Below are 23,520 nucleotides of genomic sequence, written 5' to 3' on the forward strand. Positions count from 1 at the left end.
CATTGATGGCCTAAGACACGAAAGGAGTGGTTTGTGTGAGAAAACGAACAGTATTTATATAGTTTTTACCTCTTGTACACTTTCCGGCGCTTGCGCAGACTAAGCCAGAACGCGCACACACGTCACACACCAGGAAGCGCGTGCACCCTCAGATCACTTGGACGGGGTTGTGTAGAGGTAAAAACTATATAAATACTGTTCGTTTTCTCTCACAAACTGCTCGTTTCGTGTCTTAGGCCATCAATGTGTGCTTACGATGGGGAATTGTTTAATTTGGACTTCTCTGTGCATGCTCTTTGAGACGGTGACCATAGACCTGCATTATACGACTGACAGACAAGAACGGTTTGACCTAAAAATATCAAAATTGAAACTACTGCGGAAACAAAGACACCTACATCTTGGATGCCCTTGAGGTAAGCTAAAACATACCAAAATTTAATTTCAAAGTGAACTATCCCTTTAATATGTTTAGACATGTCATGGGTTCTGTCACAATGTCTGATTCCCCATTTGCACAGGGTTCAGTCTTTTCATTTGATATATTATATTTCTGTTTGTTTCAAAGGTGTTTAGTTTTTTTAAAGCTACTGTAAAAGTAGGGGAGAGCAGAGCACATTGAATTCATTGTAATTGTTAATTGTAATTTGGTGGTGTGTGTGTGTGTGTGTGTGTGTGTTTTAATTTTAAAAGATTTTAATAGATTAGTTCAGTTGTTTTCATCAGCTATTTTGTCATCAAGTTATTCTAGACACCACATCCAAAAAAACAAAAACAAAAACAAAAAACATTAAATTGTGTGTCATTTTAAGGAAATTATAAATTATTTATATGATATATGATTTGATTGTAAATAAAACTGACCCTAAAACTCCAAACTACATAAAACATTTAAACTGGACTTTTAACTTAAATATCTGTGTTTTGTTAATAAAACTGTCCATTATTATTATTATTATTATTATTATTATATTTTTTACATTTATACATTTACGTGTTACATTTATATTTCCCCTATCAGAATTTTTCTTTGTCATGTGTGATGTGTGATTCCATCTATTTGACATGCTTAAAGATACACTGAAATGCTTAAACATTTTGACAGTAGTTTAAGGCAGTAGTTTTAACTCCAGTTGTTTGGGATGAACCTCCCAAAATGTTTTAGATGTCTCCCTATTTAACAAACAAAGAAGCTGATGAGTTGAATCCGTTTTTAAAGTAAGACATCTATAAATATTCTGGTATGGTCCCCAGGAAACACTGGTTTAAGGGACAGCAGTGTACGTTTCAGACAAAAAAACAACAACCTTCATTCCAATAGCTATACAAGTTAATGGGGTGATTTTAAACCCTTTCCCCCCTAAAACATTCATACCTCATTTTATTGAGGTGAAGTGACAGGATATCTTGTTTTCCAGGTTTCCTCATGGGATTGGTTTGACTTTTACTGTATGAAGTTTCATTTCATTCTGGCCTTGACTCTCAATATAGCGGAGCGACTGTTTTCCTATTATGTTGCTTAGTTTAAGCACTATCCAGTTTATTGTCAGTTGTGACTGTAAATTATGGAGAAACCATATAATAGAATGTGAGAGAGAGATGTTGAGCTCAAGTGTTTGCCAAGGCCACCGCTGACACCTCTTCAACCAGAATAATATACTGGATTGTAACAATAACGCTCTTCGTTCACCATCCACACGAGGCCTTAGATGCAGTGTCACAATGTCTAATGACTCAAGATGGAGAATATTCATCTGTATTCCATATTCATCTGATTAGTTATATTCTGATGTGTTTTCAGATAATCTATTCCTAAATACTCATTCAGTATTCAAATTTTTTTCATAAACCATGTCATATTCTGATATACGAGTACCTGTTTTCATATACATATACATACATATTTGTCTGATAAAGCAACTTCGTGTTCATGTATATAAATCTATATTTTCATATAAATACGTTTTAGCACCTGAAGACACCATGATTTTGTACAAACATACAGATCTAAAAGCAGAAAGAATGACGTAACACCTGCAATGCCCTACGCTCTCATTTTGCGGAAGAACCAACATCCGTTAACTTCCCTTGGTTTGGTATTTGTTCAGTAATACCCTCATTGTGTAAATGCTTTGTCATTAAAATTGTTGCCTACTGACATGGAATTTTTGTTTCTTTCATTTTCCTTTAGTTTCAGCTTGTCTCCATTAACTTCACAAATGTAAGCCAGCTTCTTGAGAACTAGCTATTCATGTCATATTGTCTAGGGAGAACCTGCACCAGATTTTAGAATGTGTCCACCTCCAAAATACCAATTGAACTCTTGATTAGCATTAAACATACATTAATATATCTATCCTTTTCTCACTTAATTTCTCCGAGCTACAGCTGTGCATGAGGGGTGAAATTTCATTCATCGCATATGTATAGTCTGTGATTCTGATGTATTTTATTTTTCAGTGCAAGGAGAGCAGCTTTGATGTACACCAATGACTACATTTTTGGACGACACACACCAGACATTCTATTAGCCCCAGTAAAAGCATCAGCACAAGGTAAAGTTTGTGTGCAGTAAATGTTGGTGAGATGTACACCACTGTACACATTTCATTTGGAGTGTTTCAACAAAAGATGGCACAAAAATACTCTGTAATGAACCCCACTATCTTCCACTTGGACTTCAAAGTAATTTTTTGAAATTTGGACCCATTTTTCCCCTCTCAGAAAAGATGGAACAGTCATTATGCTGCTGTTTCAGAGGCGGAGAGAAAAGGTAAGGGGCTGCATTATCATTGTTTTACCAAATAGGTGTCATTAATTTAGGCAAGGGGGCTTTCACTGAATATTACATTATTTTGGGTACTACAATTTTTTGTTCACTGACATTCCCAGTAATAGAACATACATATAAAAATATAATGATATAATATAAATGAGAACATACTAAATTACATTATAATAATAAATGAATATTTATAATAATTGATAGGCTTTTAAGAATAATATTGAAATTAGTTATACATTGCAAAGTTAGTTAATATTGGGATTCAAAATATCACATTTATTAATATTGGAATAAATAGAAAAGAAAGCCTCCCTCTCTTGTTTACCTGAGAGTCTGGCTTGGAATCACTGGCTCTGTAAAGTTTGAAACCCCCCATTTTAATCAATTGGGCCATCCTGTTCTTTTAAAGAGCTTTCTAAGTGATTCAAAATGGAAAATTAGCTTACCCTTACACATCTCTTTTTCCTTTTAAATCGTCTCATTTTCTAGTGACATAAAACAGATGGCTTAGTTTTTCTTGCTCTCTCAGCCACTCGTCTTTTTCCCTCCCTTCCCTAAACAAATTCTATTCCAATTTAGTAGCTTCCATTAACATGTGTTTCTGCACAGGGCAGTGATTTACTGCTGGTATCAAATACATATTGCCAACCAAGTGAGACATGCAACCTTTCATTTTCACGCCGTCGCGTTACAAATTCGACATGCTACATTAACAAGAAAAATGGCTGTGTTTGGCGAAGCCAATGGGAAGTGGCCTGTGTCTTTAGATGACATTTCTTTCATTCCGCATTCATTACTGTGTGCTGTCACTGCTGTGCTTTAAGTTGTAAGAGTGTGAGTGTTTTGCTTTATCGCTGTGAGTCATTACAAATGTGTGTGAGAAACGCATAATTGTGGCACTGAACAAGGACTTTACCTGCGAATGACCACACTTGAGCTTTTGCCTATAAATGATGCTTTACAGAATATTAAAGTAATACATCTCCATGAGGGGAAAGAAATTGCCCAGAGCTTTACTCTCTGAAATGAATGCACTTTATTTAAGGTTTTCAAGTGATTGTGGTCAGGACCTAGGTTTTATATTGGACATCAAGTGCTGACCCAACACAAGATAGATAGATAGATAGATAGATAGATAGATAGATAGATAGATAGATAGATAGATAGATAGATAGATAGATAGATAGATAGATATCCAAATATGCATTAAATTATAGATTATTTACTTACATTTCTTTTTTCTTTTTCTTTTTCTTTTCATTTTGCAGTGTTTTTCCCTGCTTTATGCGACCCCATTGGAACATTTGATCATTTGCAGTGCTGCAGTTTCAAGCACTCTTGACATGGTGATGTAAAAACTGGTACACTGAAGTAATGCATTACTTTTAAATTTAAAACAAAATATCTGAGTTACTTTTTCAATGCAAGTTTTTTTTCAAATTTTTTGACTGACACCTTTTCTGTCCCTATTTTGAGAGAAATCGGGAGTGCAGAGGTGTTGTGTTCGCTGTGTAAACTTGATGGTTAGTGTAGATCTAGACTAAATGTGAATATGCATTTACTCATCTCACCTGAATAAAATTAGTAAATAAAAACAGTGAAATGCAAACTCTGAATATTTCACAAACCTGCAATAATTAAATGTTAAATAGCACAAATACACTTTCCCCTGGTTTCACAGACAGGGCTTAAGACTAGTCCTAGACTAAAATGTAAGTCTGAGCTGTTTCCACTGAAATAAACTTGCACTGACTGATCTTAAAAATATATCAGTGCCTTTTTAGTTTTAAGATGCACATCGGAAATGTTTTTTTCTAAGCATGTTTATAAAAATTACTTAAATGTCCTAATTGATCTATGGTCTAATCCTGGCTTAGTCTAAGCCCTGTCTGTGAAACCGGGCCTTTATGTATTTAATCTCACTTTAATCTCACCATTGTCTTTGCTGCTGACCTTTGATGATCCAATTCAACCGAACTGACTAGCAAATATTTCTTTAAAGTGCCCCTATTATGCTATTTTAAAGTTTCCTAATGTTGTTTTGGAGTTTCCTACAACAGGTTAACATGCATCAAAGGTCAAAAAACTGTTTAATTTTCTCATAAAATACATTTGCACATCACCACATTTTCAATGATTTTCAAACGACTCGTCAGATGAATCAATCTCCCTAAATCCCTCCTTTCCGCGAGCTACTCTGCTCTGATTGGCCAGACAGCTCAGTCTGTTGTGATTGGTCTACCGCGTACAGTACGCGTGTCGAAAATAAAAACGCCCATTGCCATAACTACGTCAGCTCTGCGTGTCCTGAGGCTTCCTACACCGTGAACTAAACACTTGTAATTCCTCACCATCAGCATTAACAAGTGCATGTACATCAAACAAACCGATTATTTTACTTGTACTTATTTATTTACTGAGTATTTTTCTAATTTATTGCGGTGAACTTGTGGAAACTGTATCAATAACAGTGCATACATTAGCCGAGCTCTAGCGTGAATGACTGATGTAACATAAACGTTGGTAAAACAAATCTTGCTCCATGCTTAATCTTTACTCAAAGTAGTGAGAACGACAGACAATCTGCATTAATAGACACAGTTATAGGTAATAGTGGCCCACAAACTGAGTAGCAGAAGTATTTCAGTAAGACAGTAATAATAAGTTAACCAGTTAGCAGGAGACCTACACAATATAAAACTCAAAACGAAGTATTTTGAACACCATCTTTCAAGAGCAAGCGGTTTGCGAATCCTGCATTGAACTCTGAGATTTTGAGAAGAAGTCATCAGTAAAATAAAGGGAACAGCAAAAGTTTAGGATTATACTGCTGAGGTTTCGTGGTAAAGATTAATTTTAATCACTGATTCTTCATATGCTTGTCCTTGGGCAGTGAAAAAAAAACCTTCACATTGTAGAGCACAGCGTCTTCTTAACATGATGCTATCCAGTATCCGCAGGAATAAGCTGCCAGTTTGAGGGGGTTCAAGTTTTCCCTGGTGTCTGTGCGCACATTAAGTGGGCGGGCAATATGCTAATGTTTCGTCTTGACGTCACAACGAAACGGCTTATGACTCGTTTGAAAAACGATTCATTTCATTGACTCAGAGTCGACTCTTACTTTTGAAAGACAATAATTTTATATACGGTGCACTTTCATATTTAAAACTTTGCAGTATGTATTTTCAAAAATCCATAATAGGGGCACTTTAAATAAACATCACATTTGTGTTTCTTGTTGTTTTTATTGCTGAAATAAAAGTGTTGAACTTTCTTCTGCAATCCAGAATGGCAGCACAGTTAACATGTTTTGTGGCTTAGGCTATTCGTTTCACTTGTGCTGTGAAAGGGCCTTTAAATTTGCCAAAACTTTTTTTTGTCATTAAAAAAACAACGCTGGTCTCATTTATGTTCAGGCAGTGGGGTGCAAAAGTCTTAAACCACTCTGAAAAGCTGGGTTTAAAATCTAGTCCTAGAAATAAACAGTTTTATAAAAACGCCAAATAGAAACCTTTTTTTATTTTCTATTTGTCTCAAACATTTTGATCCCTGTCTTTAGGAATCTTCGAGTATGAATTTTGCCCTGGCTAATGACCCTATTCAAATCCATAACTCACCCGAGACGTGGGTCATATTTCGCTCATGGTGTTTAAATGAATGAAGAGCATATTATAAAAACTGAGACTCAGGTCCACTTACTCTCATAGCAGAGAGCCGTTAGCAGACATCATAAAGTGCAGTGTTTCATGCTCCCTCATTCTCTGTCCGTCCCCGTACCTCATGCTCCATTACCTCCCCTGTGAGCTGAACGCAGAGAGCCCCGGTTATTCACTCTCTAATGTAGACAGCGGCTCTAGTGTGTGTGTGTGGAGATTTAATGTGACGTTAAATGGAAAGCAGCCTTGCTAATTCAATCCTTACTACAATGGAGAAAGGCCTGAGAGAGTTTGCCTCTGATAGTGTTTTAAGGCTCACAATGGCTCGGGAAAGAGCTCTATTAAAAACTCATTTTGTTCTTCACAAGCTGTAGAACAAACTGAGACCTAGAGTTTGTGAGGGTTACCAATCCTAGAAAGTGCTTATTTGCCTATTTAACTAAAGAAAATGTAATGAGACTTAATTTAGCTCAAAATTAAATTTATAAAGAAAATATGAGTGGTGCTTGTAACTGATGCTGGTGTGTTGTGGTTGCCAGGGTGTTGCTATGCAGTTGCTAAGGTGAGTCTGAGCTCTGTACCATCGGGAAAAATTACATAATTTGAAATATGCCATGTTTGGTGTCATGACAACACTGAATGTTAATATGCACAACCTCAAACCCTTAACTAACAACTATGTTCACGTCAAAGGTAGCAGATGGAAAATAAGAGTCCTCTAGCACTGGCAAAATGTCTAAAACAACATAATGAAATATTTACATTAAATATGCTGCTTGCAAAAAAATTATTAAAAATGTATTCATAATAAAGCTACTTTTAAATTACTATCAGCAGAGAAAGATGTTCTGTGTCCACATAGTGTAGTTACACTATCAACCACCAGGGGGCTAACTGGGCTATGCTAACCAGCTAAACCTCGACCCAACCCTTGGTTCTGACTGTTTTTTTAGCACTTTGTTATGTGATTATTAGATTATTCAATGGTAGTTGTTTACTGGACCAAGTCCAAAGAGCCTCAATTCTTTCACTCATTAGTAGCATAATAAAAGCGGCTTTATTTTACATGGAAGGGGTCGCCCTTATGTGGTCGGCCGCCATTTTAGGATCACATGACCAGCTTAATACCGCTCACTTGTAACCTGAATGTTTGTAGACACATTCGCTCAAATAAATCATGGCTGAATGAAAACAGAACATTTCTATTCAGCGGCAATAGTAACAGATTTTTTTTGTTTTGCATGAATCTACATTCATTCTTCTATGTTTTTACTGCTAAAATTTATCGGTACATCTTTACCATATTGGAATGTTGCCCGTTGAAATTTATTGGGAGATTTCAGATATGTTTATGTTTGTCTGTGCATCTTTCAAAGTCATTTCAAAAAAATTTGGTAACACTTTACAGTAAGGTCCTCTTACTTACAGTAATGAGCAATACATTTGTTACAATTAACCTTTGTTGACTAGGTTAATATAAATATAACTGTTCATTGTCCATTAAATAATATTAACAAATACAATGTTTGATTTGAATGTATTAGTAAATTGTAGAAATAACATGACAACGATTAAGAAATGCTTTAGAATATTAATAAATGCTTTCCATTGTTAATGTTAAAAAAGTGCAACCTTATTGTAAATTGTTACCAAACTTTTTAATACTTGTGCGCGATGTTTATCTCCTTACCTCTTACCTTACCTTCACTCCTGATCTTCACCACCCTCTTCCAGTCTCCAGTTTGATCTTAAAATTCAGGTTTAATGTAAGTGTAAAGTTTGGTCTGTTTCATCTTTAACACTTCTCACCCTTTTATCGCTACTCTCTCCTTCCGCTAATGAACTTTGTGTATTTATAGAGACACAGCTTGAGAAGCAGGGGACAGAGTTTGTAGTGAAGTGAGAGATGAGTGAAATATTGAGTTATTTGTGATTTATGAGGTATGTACTGAAGCAATAATTTCTCTGTGAATTTCAAAGGTCCAGTAATAGTTCCTCTCTCTAGTCAGAGGACATTGTGATTGAGCCATTAGAATGCTAATACATCCACACACATCTTGATTCGTGTGATAATAATGCAGCTTTGATATAGTCATTATGCTGATCTTGATGGAAGGGGCACTATTTTAGGGGCTTCTTAGTGATATATGTGGGTCAAAATTGTTTTGTGGCTAGTTAGATTTGAGACCATCTACAGTACCAGTTTGGGGTCAGTAAAAGAAATGAACACTTTGTAAAGGGATTCCACTGGAGGCAAGTTATAAAGAACCCAAGTGCAGTTTATTACAAATAAAATAAAACATGAAACAAAAACATGGCGTGGCATGAAAACAAAAACCAAGGCATGAACATGAACTTACACAACAGCAGAACTACAGGAAACAATACTTGACAGAGACACATGGCAAACATGAGGTCTTAAATACACAGACTAATGACAAGACAAGGGACACCAGTGAACAATGAACCAATGACAACCAATGACATGACTAACAGGGAATCACATGACAGACATAGAAACATGACATGAACAAACCCAAAACGTGACACACTTTTATTCAAGGATGCATTAAATTGATAAATAGTGGCTGTAAAGACTTGTACACTGTTACAAAAAAGATTCAAACAAATGTATCTTTGGACATTCTATTTATAGAAAAATTTAGTTTTTCATAAAAATATTGTTTTCAGCATTGATAATGAGAAATTATTCTTGAGCACCAAATCAGCAAATTAGAATGATTTATGAAGGATCATGTGACACTGAAGACTGGAGTAATGGCTGCTGTTTTCAGCCTCGGTGAGCAAGAGACTTCTTTCAAAACTTTAAAACTGTCACTGACCCCAAATCTTTGAACAGTAGTGTACATAATAGTGTACTCCAAAATGTCAGTACGTGTGTATACAGCTGTATATTAAACATCAAATATGAACTGATTGACTGGTATTGTTTCCTGTCACACAGCATTATTGCTTTAAAGGAGAACTCCGGTCAATTTTAACATTGAGCTCATTTTTTTATCACGCGCGTGAACTCGACAATCGATTACTGTGGACTTCGACCGAAAACAGGAAGAAAATACAGGTATGTGCGCTGGCTGAATTAACATCACTTTTATTAATATCTTTCACATCTACTGCAGTCAGATTCACCCGTGTTCACTCTGAAGGAATCACTCACATGGCTGGCCACTTGTAATGACACATAAAGGATGTTAAGAGGCTAAAAGCAGGTTTAAAACTTGCCCCATTGAAGTCAACAGGGTGCAAATTTTAAAAAGAGGATAACACGGTGTAGGCAACACCGATTTTTGTCGTTGTTCTCTGTATTGACAGCACTCCAAATTTACAAAAAAAAGCAGGAGAGCTGAGATCACACAGGAAAGCCTTCAATCCCACTGAAGTTTTACTTGCCACTAATTCACATTTCACTAAACTAGACCACCTTTCCTTGTGTCCCCCATATTCATAGGACAGCTTTAGAGCCATTTAAATTTGAGCACCTCAGTGACATTTTAGCACTAATAATTTAGGAAGTGTTGCCGCACATATAAGGCATTTGAAATGCAGGACACTGAATTCTGTCCCCACATTCAGGCAATAAAATCCATAGAGAACTCCGCACAGCTTATTAAAAAACCGGTCACCACTGCATTCTCGTCAGCAACGTGGGGTTACGACACAGAATGTCACTTTGCCGTGATTAATCACACAAATATTGTAATCACACATACGATTCGGAGCAGCTGAGCTGGGTGCTTTGTGTAAAGATAGATGGTGTCCTACACAGGGGGCAGGACACCACATAACCACCCACACGCTTCCCCCCTCATTATAACGGGCCAATAAAATAAGACAAATGATGTCTTAATAAGCACAGAACTTTGTTTTTCATCGGGCCCAGGGTAGTTTGTTCCGACAGAAATAGAGCAAAGACTTTGCTATCCCATGGCATAGAGATGAGAGGAAGCTAACGGTTAGTTCTGCCCACCACCCGTGCCACACTTTTTTCTCTCTCTCTCTCTCTCTCTCTCTCCTTTCCCCTGCTTTCCCATCTGCGTGATGTATAGCTTGTTTCAAATGCGGATTACTCAGATGTAGTGTTTTCCCTCGCTCGCTCCTGCTCTCTAAGACGCGGTTCTGTAAAGGATCTGAAACAGATTAACAGGCCCTATCCTCGCCGGCTGCGCAGCCAGTGTGGAAATGACTTTTCCATGGCTTGCTGAATGCTCATGCGAGTAAGGCATTTTTATTTTTTTTTGTTTTGGAGTGTTTGGGAAACAGCCACACTATTAGACTATTTCACATGCATGGCCACGCAGCAGGTCAAATCCTCTTCAGCCCTTTTACACTGACTTGTCCTCGCATATTGAATGAGGTTTGAACGTCTATCATATCCTGAAGGACAAGTGGGCATTTAGTAATTTTGAACCCATTTTGAAGAAGTAACTATGTGAATGAAGTGTGACGAACAGCTCACCTCAGCAGAAACCGCCTGTCAGACGCGTACGTTCACTTCCCTTTTGTTTAACTTTTCTGCTTTTCTTCTCCTCTTCAAAGGGGAAATCTAAACGTTTCTTATTGATAAACTCATAAATTGCTTCTTTATTGCTCCATAATAGCTTGCAGCAGGAAGCTTTTTACTTAAATTAATTAAGCAGGATAGATAAAGCCGTATAAAAGTGAGGAATAAAACCTGCATGGTGAGTTTTATCCTGGTGAAAGCTCTCTGCGAAAACAAAGTCAGAGATTCAATTTTAAAAAGCGGCGGTGCCTGTAAATGTAGCGATGTGGTCTTGGCACGCTATAGAGATAAGATGAAATGAAATGAGGGACACGCCTGAATCCCGTTCCTGAAAGTAGGGCTTGCTTTTCTCGTTCTGGCTCATTAGGGTTTTCGTGTGGGTGTTTGTCGAACTGAATGTTTCCTTTTTCCAATTTCTGTGCATTAAAGTTTCAAACTATCGGCCCGCAGCATTGTTTTATACTCCAAGTGTTCAGAGTCAAATTGTCCAATTTGGTCTTGAATTGTCTGCAATTTATTTTGTTCTAAAATATTATCATGCTTCTCTTATGATTGTTAAACAGTTGCTATATACACTATTGTACAAACGTTTGAGGTTGATAAGATTTATTCATTTTTTGAAAGTTACTTATGGTCACCAAGACTGCATCAATAATACAGTAAAAACAGTAATATTTTTAAATATTAGTACAATTTTAAAAAAAAAGTTTCTATTGTATTAAGTAAGATTTTTAATGTTTTTAAAAGAAGTATCTTCTGCTCACCAAGGCTGCATTTATTTGATTAAAAAAAAAAAAAAAAAAAAAACAGTAATATTGTGAAATATTTTTCCAATTTAAAACAGCTGTTTTCTATGTGAATATACAGTAAAGTGTAATTTATTCCTGTGATTTCAAAGCTGAATTTTCAGCATCATTACTCCAGTCTTCAGTGTCACATGATCCTTCAGAAATCATTCTAATATGATGATTTGATGCTCAAGAAACATTTATGACTATTATCAATGTTGAAAACAGTTATTTACATTTTTATTTAATGATGCTATGATGAATAGAAAGTTCAAAAGAACAGCATTTATCTGAAATCTAAAGCTTTTGTAACATTAAACACTACCGTTCAAAAGTTTGGGGTCAGTAAGAATTTGAATTTTATTTTTGGGGGAAAGAAATAAAATAAATCAATACTTTTATTCATCAAGGATGAGTTAAACTGATCAAAAGTTACAGTAAAGACAGAAAATATTCTATTTTAAATAAATGCTGTTCTTTTGAACTTTCTATTCATCAAAGAATTTTGAAAAGAATTTGTACACAACTGTTTTCAACATTGATAATCATAAATGTTTCTTGAGCATCAAATCATCATATTAGAATGATTTTTGAAGGATCATGTGACACTGAAGACTGGAGTAATGATGCTGAAAAGTCAGCTTTGATCACAGGAATAAATTACAGTTTAAAATATATTAAAATAGAAAACAGTCATTTTAAATTGTCATAATATTTCACAATATTACTGTTTTTTTAATTGTTTTTTATCAAATAAATGCAGTCTTGGTGAGCAGAAGATACTTCTTTTAAAAACATTAAAAATTCTTACTGACCCCAAACTTTTGAACGGTAGTGTATATATATATATATATATATATATATATATATATATATATATATATATATATATATATATATATATATAGCATCATGGTTATATATAATATATATAATATTATTGTTTTGGTAACAATGAAGGTTTTTATAGTTGTAATGTGTCCTTGCTGAATACAAGTATTACTTTCTTTAAAAAAACAAAACAAACAAACTTTAGGCTATATATATATATATATATAAACAGTAAACGTGCTATGTGATGCAGCATAACTTGATTTTTCCGATTATTATCAAAGTGGAGTTTGCACGGGAAGCACTTGTTGCAACGTGCCCTCAGTTGAAGTAGTACAATATTCTATTAACAAATATCATATGTGAGAATTGATTTGTGTATTTTAGACCTGAAATATTTAAATAACTTCTGACTGTTCCAAAGCCTGCTTGATGTTTCTGGTCTGATCTACATGGAGAAAATTGGAGTTTCAGGTCATTTGTAGACTAAACATGCTAACATTATGCTATATGAAGGAGAAATTAGTTGCTCTGAAATTCAGTTCATAAATCAATATCTACACCTATAACTGTATATAGTTCGAAATGCATGGCTGTTAAACCAATTGTATTTGTTGTATCTGTTTGATCACCTGGCCAGTGTTTTTAAGTTTACGATCTCTGCATTAAAGCGTAACTTGAGGGTGAGATTGGTCAGCCATGCATTCATTTTCTCCATTAGTTTCACGCTGTGGAGGATAAAATGTCAATTTTATGGAGACCACATTCACCTTATATAGTTTTGTTACTATTTTCTAGAGCTTGAAAGTGTGTAGCTCAAAAACACAAATGAATAAATGCTTCTTTAGCAGAATCATTTCTACACCAAAGTATTTTTCCATGGAAAATTGACCATTGCAAATATTGTTAGTCCAGAATAAGCCCTCGGGGTGGTTTCACTGCAGCAAAACTTCGGTTCACCACTAAAACTTTCCATCCGTCAAAGTCAACACAGTGTCCCAATATCTCCCTCTATCTATGTATCTATCTATCCGTCCATCCATCTTCCTATGTTTTGTTAGCTCGGAGAATGTGTTATTGTGACCTTTGCGGATTTATTTTCTGTTCCACCACCAAGTACAAGGCCTGAACAATGGCACAAGTATTATTGAGCTTTAGATTGTTCTCTTAGTCCCCTGTGTGTCTTCTTTCAGCTTTTCCCACCCTGAATATTGAATATAAAAGTGAGAATAGAGAACATAAAATACCTACCTAGAACATGGCGAATGAGAGCTCTAGTAGGAAAATGTGAATAATGAGACCGGGATTTAACACTTTAATCAATGTTTGATTAATATTTAGCAATTTTCCTGCTGCAGGAAGGCCATTCTAATGGGATTTCTGCTGTTTCCTCCTTTGCTGCTTAAGCCCCAGGCTGGACAAATTACACCACTGTGGGTGAAGCTCGGACGAAGTGCACCCCAACATCCTACCAACCTGATCTGGAATAGAACTAAATCCACCCACAATACCACCATGTACATCAGCCCTTAAAGTGCGCTCCTTCGTTAATGCTCATTAGAACTAATTCGGCACTCTCTACGCCCACTCTCACCCACAACAAACCCTGCTGACAGGCCTTTCCAGGTTTACAACAGGTCAGTATGTGAGGTACTTTCACAGAGGCTTCATTTGCTCAGAGGTTGCTCTTACAGTACATAGCTCAAGAGAGTTCTTCTTTATGTTTAATTTGATTATCAACTTTGTCTCAGATGTTAAGCTTGAGATTCCTTAAACTATAGGAGAATTTATAACAGGAACAAATGAGACAAAGTAAGAATGCAGTTGACACATGACCATGAGTGTATTTATCATAAACATCAAGATTCTTATGGCTATCAATAGGAAAGCATAAATCTTATCTTTAGTTTCTACCATTTCTATTAAAGTGCCCTATAGTATGCAATATTACATGTTCCTAATTTTATCTTGGGGGTCTCCTACAATAGATTTACATGCATCCAATAAAACATTTTTTTTATCATAATATACATTGCACATCACCTAATTTCTCAAAGAGTTTGTTCGAAGATTCAGTCTCTCTAAACCCCTCCTCTCTGCGAGCTTACTCGGCTCTGATTGGTCAGACAGCCCAGTCTAACAAAACTTAACTGAAATAAAAAATAGTTTTTTCACCTGTTGTTAAAATAGGAAACTAGAAAAAAAAAAACTTATAATAAAAAAAACCTTTTAATAGAATTTCAGTGATATTAAAATATCACTGATATGAGCTCATAAAAAGTGCTTATATAAAATGTAAAAGAATTATAACCCTGGTTAGATTTGATTATTAGCCAAGTCAAGTTACCTTCATTTATATACAGTAGCGCTTTTTACAATACAGATTGTTTCAAAACAGCTCTACAGTGATAACAGGAAATCAATGCAACAAAGATTGTTATTGCTGTACAACAGCTTTATAAAAGTCATTGTCTAGTTTAAGTAAGTTTTTAATTGAGTCATTTCTGTTGTAAAAAATCATTAGTTATTAACTTAGGAGCTGCTTACACTACTCCGTTTTCAACTGAAAACAGATAACTTTTAATGTGTTCTGGCTGTTCATTTAAACAATAACAGCGTTTTGGTGGTAAACGCTGAAGTACGTTTCAAAGTGCACGTTTTTGAAAACGTGTTTTGAAAGCGAAACCGTTATCATCCCCATGTAAACTTCAAAAATGTGAATCTGTGAGAAGTCTAAAGGCATGCACATGCGTATTACATGTTTAGTCTATTGGAATGGCGTTTTTGAGTGTGTGGGGGCGCATAATCTTTCTTTACAAAGTAACATTGCCAATTACTTGTCTGGCATGCATAATACAGCATTTTTAATAATTTCTGCGGATCAGTGTGAAATCATTTTGATAACGTTTTCATCTGTACAGAGGAAAAATGTTTGGTGTAAAAAATACAACTTTTGTTGTGTCGATGAGGCCTTTGCAGGGGAGAGTCTAGTTGTCTCTGCTGACACTTCAGGGCTGCGTTGTGGTCGTGTCTAGGCGCAGGTCCTGATCTGGTCCTGGTCCTCATCTGATCTGGATACGGCCTGGATCCGGCTGAGTACGGTAAACCTTGGGATAAACAGAGAGAATAATATTAGCGTAGATGCCATTCTTCCAATGATGTAATGAGTACATCAGATGTTATGGGAAGTGTTCCCGGTTACTGACCTAATTTATTCAGCCTAATAATAATTTTACATGATTTAAATTACAGAAATTGATCATGTTCTATGTGTATGCCAGGTTAAAGAGATGTGTTTTTAGTCTAGATTTAAACTGACAGAGTGTGTCTGCTTCCCGGACGACTGTTCCAGTGTGCTAAATAGGAAAAGGATCTACCGCCAGCAGTCCATTTTGATATTCTAGGTATTAATTTTGAGATCGCAATGGACGTGAAGGACTATAATGCGTTAAGAGCTCGCTCAAGTACTGGGGAGCTAAACTATTTAGTGCTTTGTAAGTAATCAGCAATATTTTAAAATGTAGACAGTGTTTAATAGGGAGCCAATGCAGTGTTCCTGTCATACTTCCTGGTTCTGGTAAGAACTCTAGCTGCTGCGTTTTGGACCAGCTGTAGTTTGTTTATTAAGCGTGCAGGGCAACCACCCATAAGAGCATTAAAATAATCTAGCCTTGATGTCATGAACACATGAACTAACTGTTCTGCATTTGTCATTGAGAGCCTATGTCGTAGTGTAGATATATTTTTAATATGGAAGAATGCGGTTTTACAGATGCTAGAAATGTGTCTTTCAAATGAAAAATTGGTATCAAAGAGCACAACCAGGTTCCTAACCGACGACGAAGACTTGACAGAACATCCATCAAGTGATAGACAGTATTCTAGGTTAATACGTGCAGTGGTTTTTGGTCTAATAATTAGAATCTCTGTATTTTTCAAAATTAAGTAGATGGAAATTACTAGTCATCCGATCAGCTATGCATTCCGTTAATTTTGAGAATTGGTAAGAAAAATAGAGCTGAGTATCATTATTAGATTATTAGAAGTTCGTAAGAGTTTTACATTAAAGAGATCTCATCTGTATTTTTTCTGTCCTATAGGTTTACCCAGTCTCCTCATGTTAATTCAAGGTTGAAGGAAGGTTGCCTGAAAATCTTGATTAAATCTTAACAGTGAACATTTCACGTGTGTGAGTGCATGTTTGGGTTAAGTTTCATGCTTTTCCCACACTCTGATTTCTCTCCTCCATCTGTTTGCTCATTAATAAACTGACCTTGGAGAGTCAGTGTTAGACAGGCTGCTGGAGGATTTAAAGATTAGCCTGCCTCTCGCTTCAGTCCATATTTTGTGCTCCACCTTTATGGAAGTATGATATGTTTATTGGCCTGTCAGACACACAAGAGAGAGTCATATAAAACCCCCACCAACAGCCTTCGCCTCCCTCTCAATCTCTCCTTTTTGTCTTTCTTCCATTATCTACTTCATCTCTCCCAACCCTTCATGCACTCTCTTTTATCCTGTGTCTTTTCCTTATTAATTCTCTCTGGCTTGTGCTTTTCTTTCTTTTCACTCTTATATGAACTACAGATTTACAGCTGATAATCAAAATCACCATCTTGCCTGTTCATCTCTATTTCTGTCTTCATCTATTTCTGTTTCACTGTCTCTGCCTCTATATCTTAACACACATACACACACACACACACACACACACACACACACACACACACACACACACACACACACACACACACACACACACACACACACACACACACACACACACACACACACACACACACACACAATCCACTGTGTGTATTAAACTGAAAAATAAAATCATATGGTTTGAAAGAATATGAGGGTGAATAAATAATGTAAATTTGGGGGCTATTCTGTCCATTGTATTTTGGGCATGTCATTTGTTGATGTCATTTGTTCACAATAAGATCTATAAAATATGGAAGCTTGTTTCTGCCACGGAATAAAAAATACAAAAGGTAATTGCGACTTTTTTTCTTGCAATTGGAAGTTTACATCTCGCATATCAGAGATATAAATTCGCAATTGCAAGTCCAATTTTGAGAAATAAAGTCAACTCACAATTCTGACATTTTCTCACAATTGTGAGTTTATTTGACTTTTAATTGTGACTTTAAATCTTGCAATTCTGAGAAATATATTCAGAATTGCGAGTTTATGCCTATATCTCGAAATTCAGATTTTTTTTCCTTAGAATTGCAATTACGTAATTACGCAATTATTATTATTATTATTTTTTTACTCAGAGGTGGAAAAAAGCTTCCATAATAACATGCATTTAGAAAATAGATTTATTGATAAATCTGATAAAATCTTGATAAAAAAAAGGTTTATTTGAGACAATTAATTTCATGACGACTTCATTAACAGGATAAGTGACATTTAAAATGTATATATAATTAAATTAGACCACAGCTGTTTAAGTTTCTCAATGATACAGTTATATCCACTAAAACAGACCTTCCGACCTGGGATCAGATTCTCAACATTTGCACATCTACTGTACCAATCAAGTGGGTTTCTTAAAGAAATACACTGATAAATCTTCTACCAAAAAAAAACAAAACAAAAAAAACAATCTGCACATTTATTAAAGAGGGTAAAATAGGTGAATGATGTGAAAAGCATGTGATGCATTTTTTCCTGATGAATAGCAGTGTAGCTCAAAGGCTCTTTAGCATAATATTCAACAATAAATCAGCCCATAAGAGATGAAAAAAGCCTTGCTCCAATACTGTAGCTCTGGGTTGCATATGGCATGTCTTCAGTGTTTTTTTTTTTTTAGTACAGATCCCTGACTCTGGCCAGGTAAGTCATGCTTTGATAAACAGCCCAACCCCATTCTCAACCCCATCTATCTTAATGTTTTAGAAATCATCCAGAAGAGAGGCAGAACCACTTTATCTTAACAGGCCTTTAGGTGAAAGAGGGCCGAGCCAATGGTGTGTGAGCAATATGAGCTGGAAGGTCACAAGATAGACGTGGAGATAGGCTCACTAAGACTATTACATCAACATTATTGAACGATGTCATAAAATGGCCATCAATTATCTGAAATTTACAGGCTGACAGGTTAAGTTGGCACAGGTATGTGGCATCAGGAGGGGTGTGTGTGATGGGGGCTGGGAGAAGAGAGAAAAACGAACAGTGAAAACAGCTAAAAGGTGAGAACAGCTCCACTAATTTTTCAAGACATTCATTATCACCTGTGGCAATGCTGAAAGTGCCTGTTTGATATCTAAGTCTCGCTCTTGCCATGACATACACTTTAAGATGTCTAAAAATAGACATAGTGACAACATGGATGAACACCTAATTAAAGCAGATTTGATTGTGGATGAAGCAAAACTGGCCTGAGCAGTGCAGTTAGTGTTCACACCAGCAGCTACTTTGATGTCAGATTATATACAATGTAAAATGTAAAAGTCTATAATGTTACTTTTGATCAGTTCAATGCATCCTTGCTGAATAAAACTATTAATTTATTTTTGTTTTCTTTTTTTTTAATCATACTGACCCTAAATTAGTGAAAGAAGCTATACCCCACTCAGACATCTAATTTTATCTTAAATATTTTTTTATATTATATTATAATAAATATTTTTTTTACTCCATAAATTGTGTCATGTCATCTTACCTTACATTACAATACAAGGCTATTTTAGGGGGTCCATAGAATATCATGTGTAATGCTTGTTTGTTTTCATTGTTTTGACCCACGTAACACTGAATCTAATAAAAAAAAGCTGTAAATTAGATACCAGGGAAATTCCACAATTCTTGATTCCAATATACCACAGCAAAAACTAACTAATATAGATTTAAAACATTACTGAAGAGAAGTGAACAGTCAGTTATAAAATAAGAACAGTGCAAAGAATTTAGTGCTTGAAGTTTTTCAGGTCTATATTCAGGTACAGAAAATGAATAATCAAACATGAAAAAAACATTGCATAATATTCACTGTATAAATGAAATATAGATTAATCCTTGTTAAATTGACAAAAATTGTTCAGGCAAAATCAGTGAGTGATTTGTTTTTCCCTCTGTTCTTTGATTACAATGTTCTTTTGATTGTATCTAATATATTGACACACACATCCGATTTCTCTCTCAACTGTTTACATTCGGTTAAGACATAACTGACTGTGTTTACTATGATACTTGCCAAGATGGCTATTTTGCCATACTTAGTTTTTTTGTCCATTCAAGCGGGAGAAGAGTATTTGTGCGGTCTCTGTGCGCGTGCTATGGATGAAGTAACACAGTCTCACCCCAAAACGTCACATACTGACGCGTCTTGACCATACGGCAACATACGACGAAAAGGGTACCCCTAAAACGTCCATATGTGACGTTTTGGGTTATGGGTAGGTTTAGGTATGCGTTAGGGTACCGCTAAGAGGCGCTGCTGGTGCGCTTATGTCTTCGTCTCATATGGACGTTTTAGGGGTACCCTTTTCGTCGTATGTTGCCGTATGGTCAAGACGCGTCAGTATGTGACGTTTTCACGCTTCACACCAGGGCCCGTATCCCTAAAGAATTTTTGTGCAAAAAGTGGCTCCTAGCGGCCAAATTCTAAGAAAATTCTCAGAGTCATGACGTTTTCTTAGAATTTCCCCTAAAAGTGACACGAAAATCCCAGTTAATATAAAAGCTATTCCTCAAGATTCCTAGCGCTTAAAAGGGCTCCTAAGGCGAGATCTGCTAAGAGCAGGGAAGAGGACTTTTAGTGGCTTAGGAGTTCCCCTAAGCAGCTGCACAAAATGGCCAACAGAGGATTTTTCTCCATTTTCTGTATTTGTAGGATATGTTAGGCTATAACCCCTACAGCTTACTATTCATTTTCCAGATATTTTCTTGAATGTGAAATATTATTTACAATTACAGTCTGCATAAGATTAGAGTGTATAATTATGTTTATTGATTTGAGGGTACATCCTTTGCTCATTATCACCAAAAGTTCATTTTCATCAAACTTGTAGGATCAACCAATCACGGCTTTTGAAATGATGACTCATACCTAGCAACGGGGTCAACCACACCTCCTCACTGAGATAGGATTTTCCATCCATTCCTTGCTCAGAGTTCACTGAAAATGTTCTGGAATCACTTCTAAGCTAAAACTCCTGGCAAGGAATTTTTAGGTTAAGTTAGGAGCTCTCTGAGAGGATTCTCAGAATCTTTAGGGATACGGGCCCAGACGTGTGTCGTGTCCTCAAGTTCAAGGCGGCGATGCAAAACAGTGATTCTAATCACCACACAGGCAGAAAGTTCACATCAAGAATGAAAAAAAATTGTCATTGATATGTTTTGCTGTAAAAGTTTCATATGGTTAGAAATAAAACTAAATGTAAAAAAGAGCCACTGAAAAAAAGTCCATGGGACAAAAATTGCCCCTTAATGGAACATTTTATTTTCTGACACTGATTTGCGCTAACACTGATGCATGTCAATTATGCACATAAAATGACTATTTGCATTGATTCGTTACCATTGTCCATTCCACATGAGTGCCCCCTTTAAAAAGCCTGCATGCTCTGCTGTTTTCAGCAGGGCCTTAAAGTATCCCTCATGGAGCGATTAGCCGAATCTGCAAGCTGAGCATAATGAGAGACTTTGTGGCATTTCTTATTATTATTTTATGATTGTTAATCTCAGCGCATCTCTGTTACTCTGCAGCAGGCATCTGTAATGTCCTCTCTTAGGACCGAGGTGTTTCTGCTGGCCTGGTAGTAAATAATCTCCCTGTGATTGTGCTGTGTGTTTATGGGCTATCAGAGACAGCTGGGCCAGCTAAACTTAATCAGTTTATTAGTAGAGTGCTGAGGAAATGTGATATATGATGTCTAGGGTAATCAGAAGTCATCATGCTTCACTGCCCAGCCTCAAATTTCATAACAGTGCCAATTATTCCTCAGTTATTAATTATAAAACATATTTTCCTTTATTAGCGTTTCTATCGCCCGTGTTGTAGATTTTACTCCGGGAGAATGAGTGCGGGAACAAAGCCAGTTGCCAGTACCTGTGGTAGTACATGAGAAGAGCTAATTAGCTTCTCCCATCCTGCAAAGGGTTTTACACCTCTGTGGGAGTGCTTTGAGCTAGCTGGAAACTTGGATTGTGAAATCAAGAATCCTGGATTTGAATCAAGAAATGCCATTTCGGGTAAAAAAGAAAACTTAGCTGTACTGTGCGAGTTTTCTTTTTGCAAGTCACGACCTAGCGTGATGTCGTCATTTCAGATGTGTCATAAAAACTCTTTTCATCACGCTTATTTTTGCTTTGTGATGAGACGTGTGCGATTTTGACTATATGTGCTTGCGGTATTTGGCTGAGCCCATTTTCTTTTTGATCGTGTTTTCATTTCGAGTGAATTGTTGCAATTTCCCGGCGGATCTGACGGTGTGTTGGTGGCCCGTGATCAGAAAGAGCAAGAGAGTTTCAGAGTTTGGGGTTGCCAGAGGAAAAGGAGAAGTCCTCTTTGAAATTTAACAGCATAACCACTTTCATTTGGAAGAGTGTCAAACCATTGTCAAACAGCGTCTGCGTGTGTGGGGGGGGGGGGGTGTTTATAGCATTTAAGATGTAATATTAGTAGTATTCTCACAGATAGAAAGGCGAGCCGTTTCTGGACTGGTGTATTTAAGTGCAAAGTTTTTAGGGATTTTAAGAATGTGGACTTATTTTGTTATTTGTGTGGATATTATAGCAGAATTTCCACCACAGCTCCTTGTTCATGTTTAAAATGCGATTGTAGTTTTTTTGTTTGTTTTTTTATAGTTTTTATTTTATTTTTTATCTGTAGCATGGCTACAAATAGCAACCCAGACTCACTGGAAAACGTGCCTGTGGTGACACTGCTTCTTGCTAATTCCGCGACAAATGTGTGTTGTGTTAAAAGCATGTTCAGTTTTATATAAAACTGATAAATGTGTATCTGACAAAAAAAGCTGCCTAATAGGGTGTGGAGTAGGGTTAGTGGTTAGTTTTTTTTTGTTGCATTGTATAACTTTCAGCCCACCCCTACCTTTCTGTCCACCCATTACTCCAACCTGCAGCTATCTCTGTCTCACACAAAATGCTACCCTAAACTTAAAGGGGTACTTCACTGCCGGAAAAAATGGGCTTTAAAATAACTTGGCGGCCTATGTATTAGAAAGGTGGTTTTTTTTTTTAAATCGGTGCTACCTGACTAGAGAAAACAGAAAAAAAGGCTGTTGCCTTTCCTTTTGCCAAATAGGAAAACATCAACAACACCCATAATGCACTTTGGAATTGCCGTCCAAAGCCGATCCCACCAGTCCGCTATGGATACGCTTGACCAGAGTCAAATACCACCTTGATTTAGTAAGAAAAACTTCTTAGCAAACTTTTAGTTGTAATGGTGTTCAGTGGTATATTGGCAAATATCAAAGTTTGATCAAATGTTCAATTCTCCAAGAAAATGTGATACAACATGATTTGTTACATTTAATTACCCCTTAGCAGATTTTAAAAATGATTAAAGGTTAAAAATGATTGCATACTAGTACTATTACAAGAAGTAGAGGCAAGTTTTTCCAATGAACCTGTGTTTTTCAATGAACCTGTATTTTGACTTTTTTTCAGTAGGTGGTTCAAAACTGAATAAATTTGCGATTCAGTTTGATTTTTTTATCCACTAAATTGTTCAAAGACATTCCTCACTCAGTAAAGGGATAGTTGAAAACACAGAGAATGCAATGTGCTGAATTGAGGATTGAAGGTCATTTTTACAATAACATATTAAAATAATTAATAATAAAATATTAATTATGGCTGACTATTTTTAATACTTTACAGTTATTTAAGCTACTTCATATTTTTAAGCAAGCTACTTTTTCCATGTAGCGTGTACTGTGACCAGCAGCT

At 36.1% G+C, this 23,520-nt stretch overlaps 1 long non-coding RNA gene across 1 annotated transcript; it reads left to right on the forward strand.

The window, feature by feature from the left end:
* Window positions 1–2,463: 2,463 nt before the first annotated feature.
* On the forward strand, window positions 2,464–4,082 carry LOC307159537. The gene is made up of 3 exons (XR_013821400.1): window positions 2,464–2,555; window positions 2,725–2,773; window positions 4,054–4,082. It is a non-coding gene; the product is annotated as an uncharacterized lncRNA (long non-coding RNA).
* Window positions 4,083–23,520: the final 19,438 nt, after the last annotated feature.

This window comes from Squalius cephalus, assembly GCF_949319135.1.
Source record: "Squalius cephalus genome assembly, chromosome: 5".
NCBI classification, from domain to species: Eukaryota; Metazoa; Chordata; class Actinopteri; order Cypriniformes; family Leuciscidae; genus Squalius; species Squalius cephalus.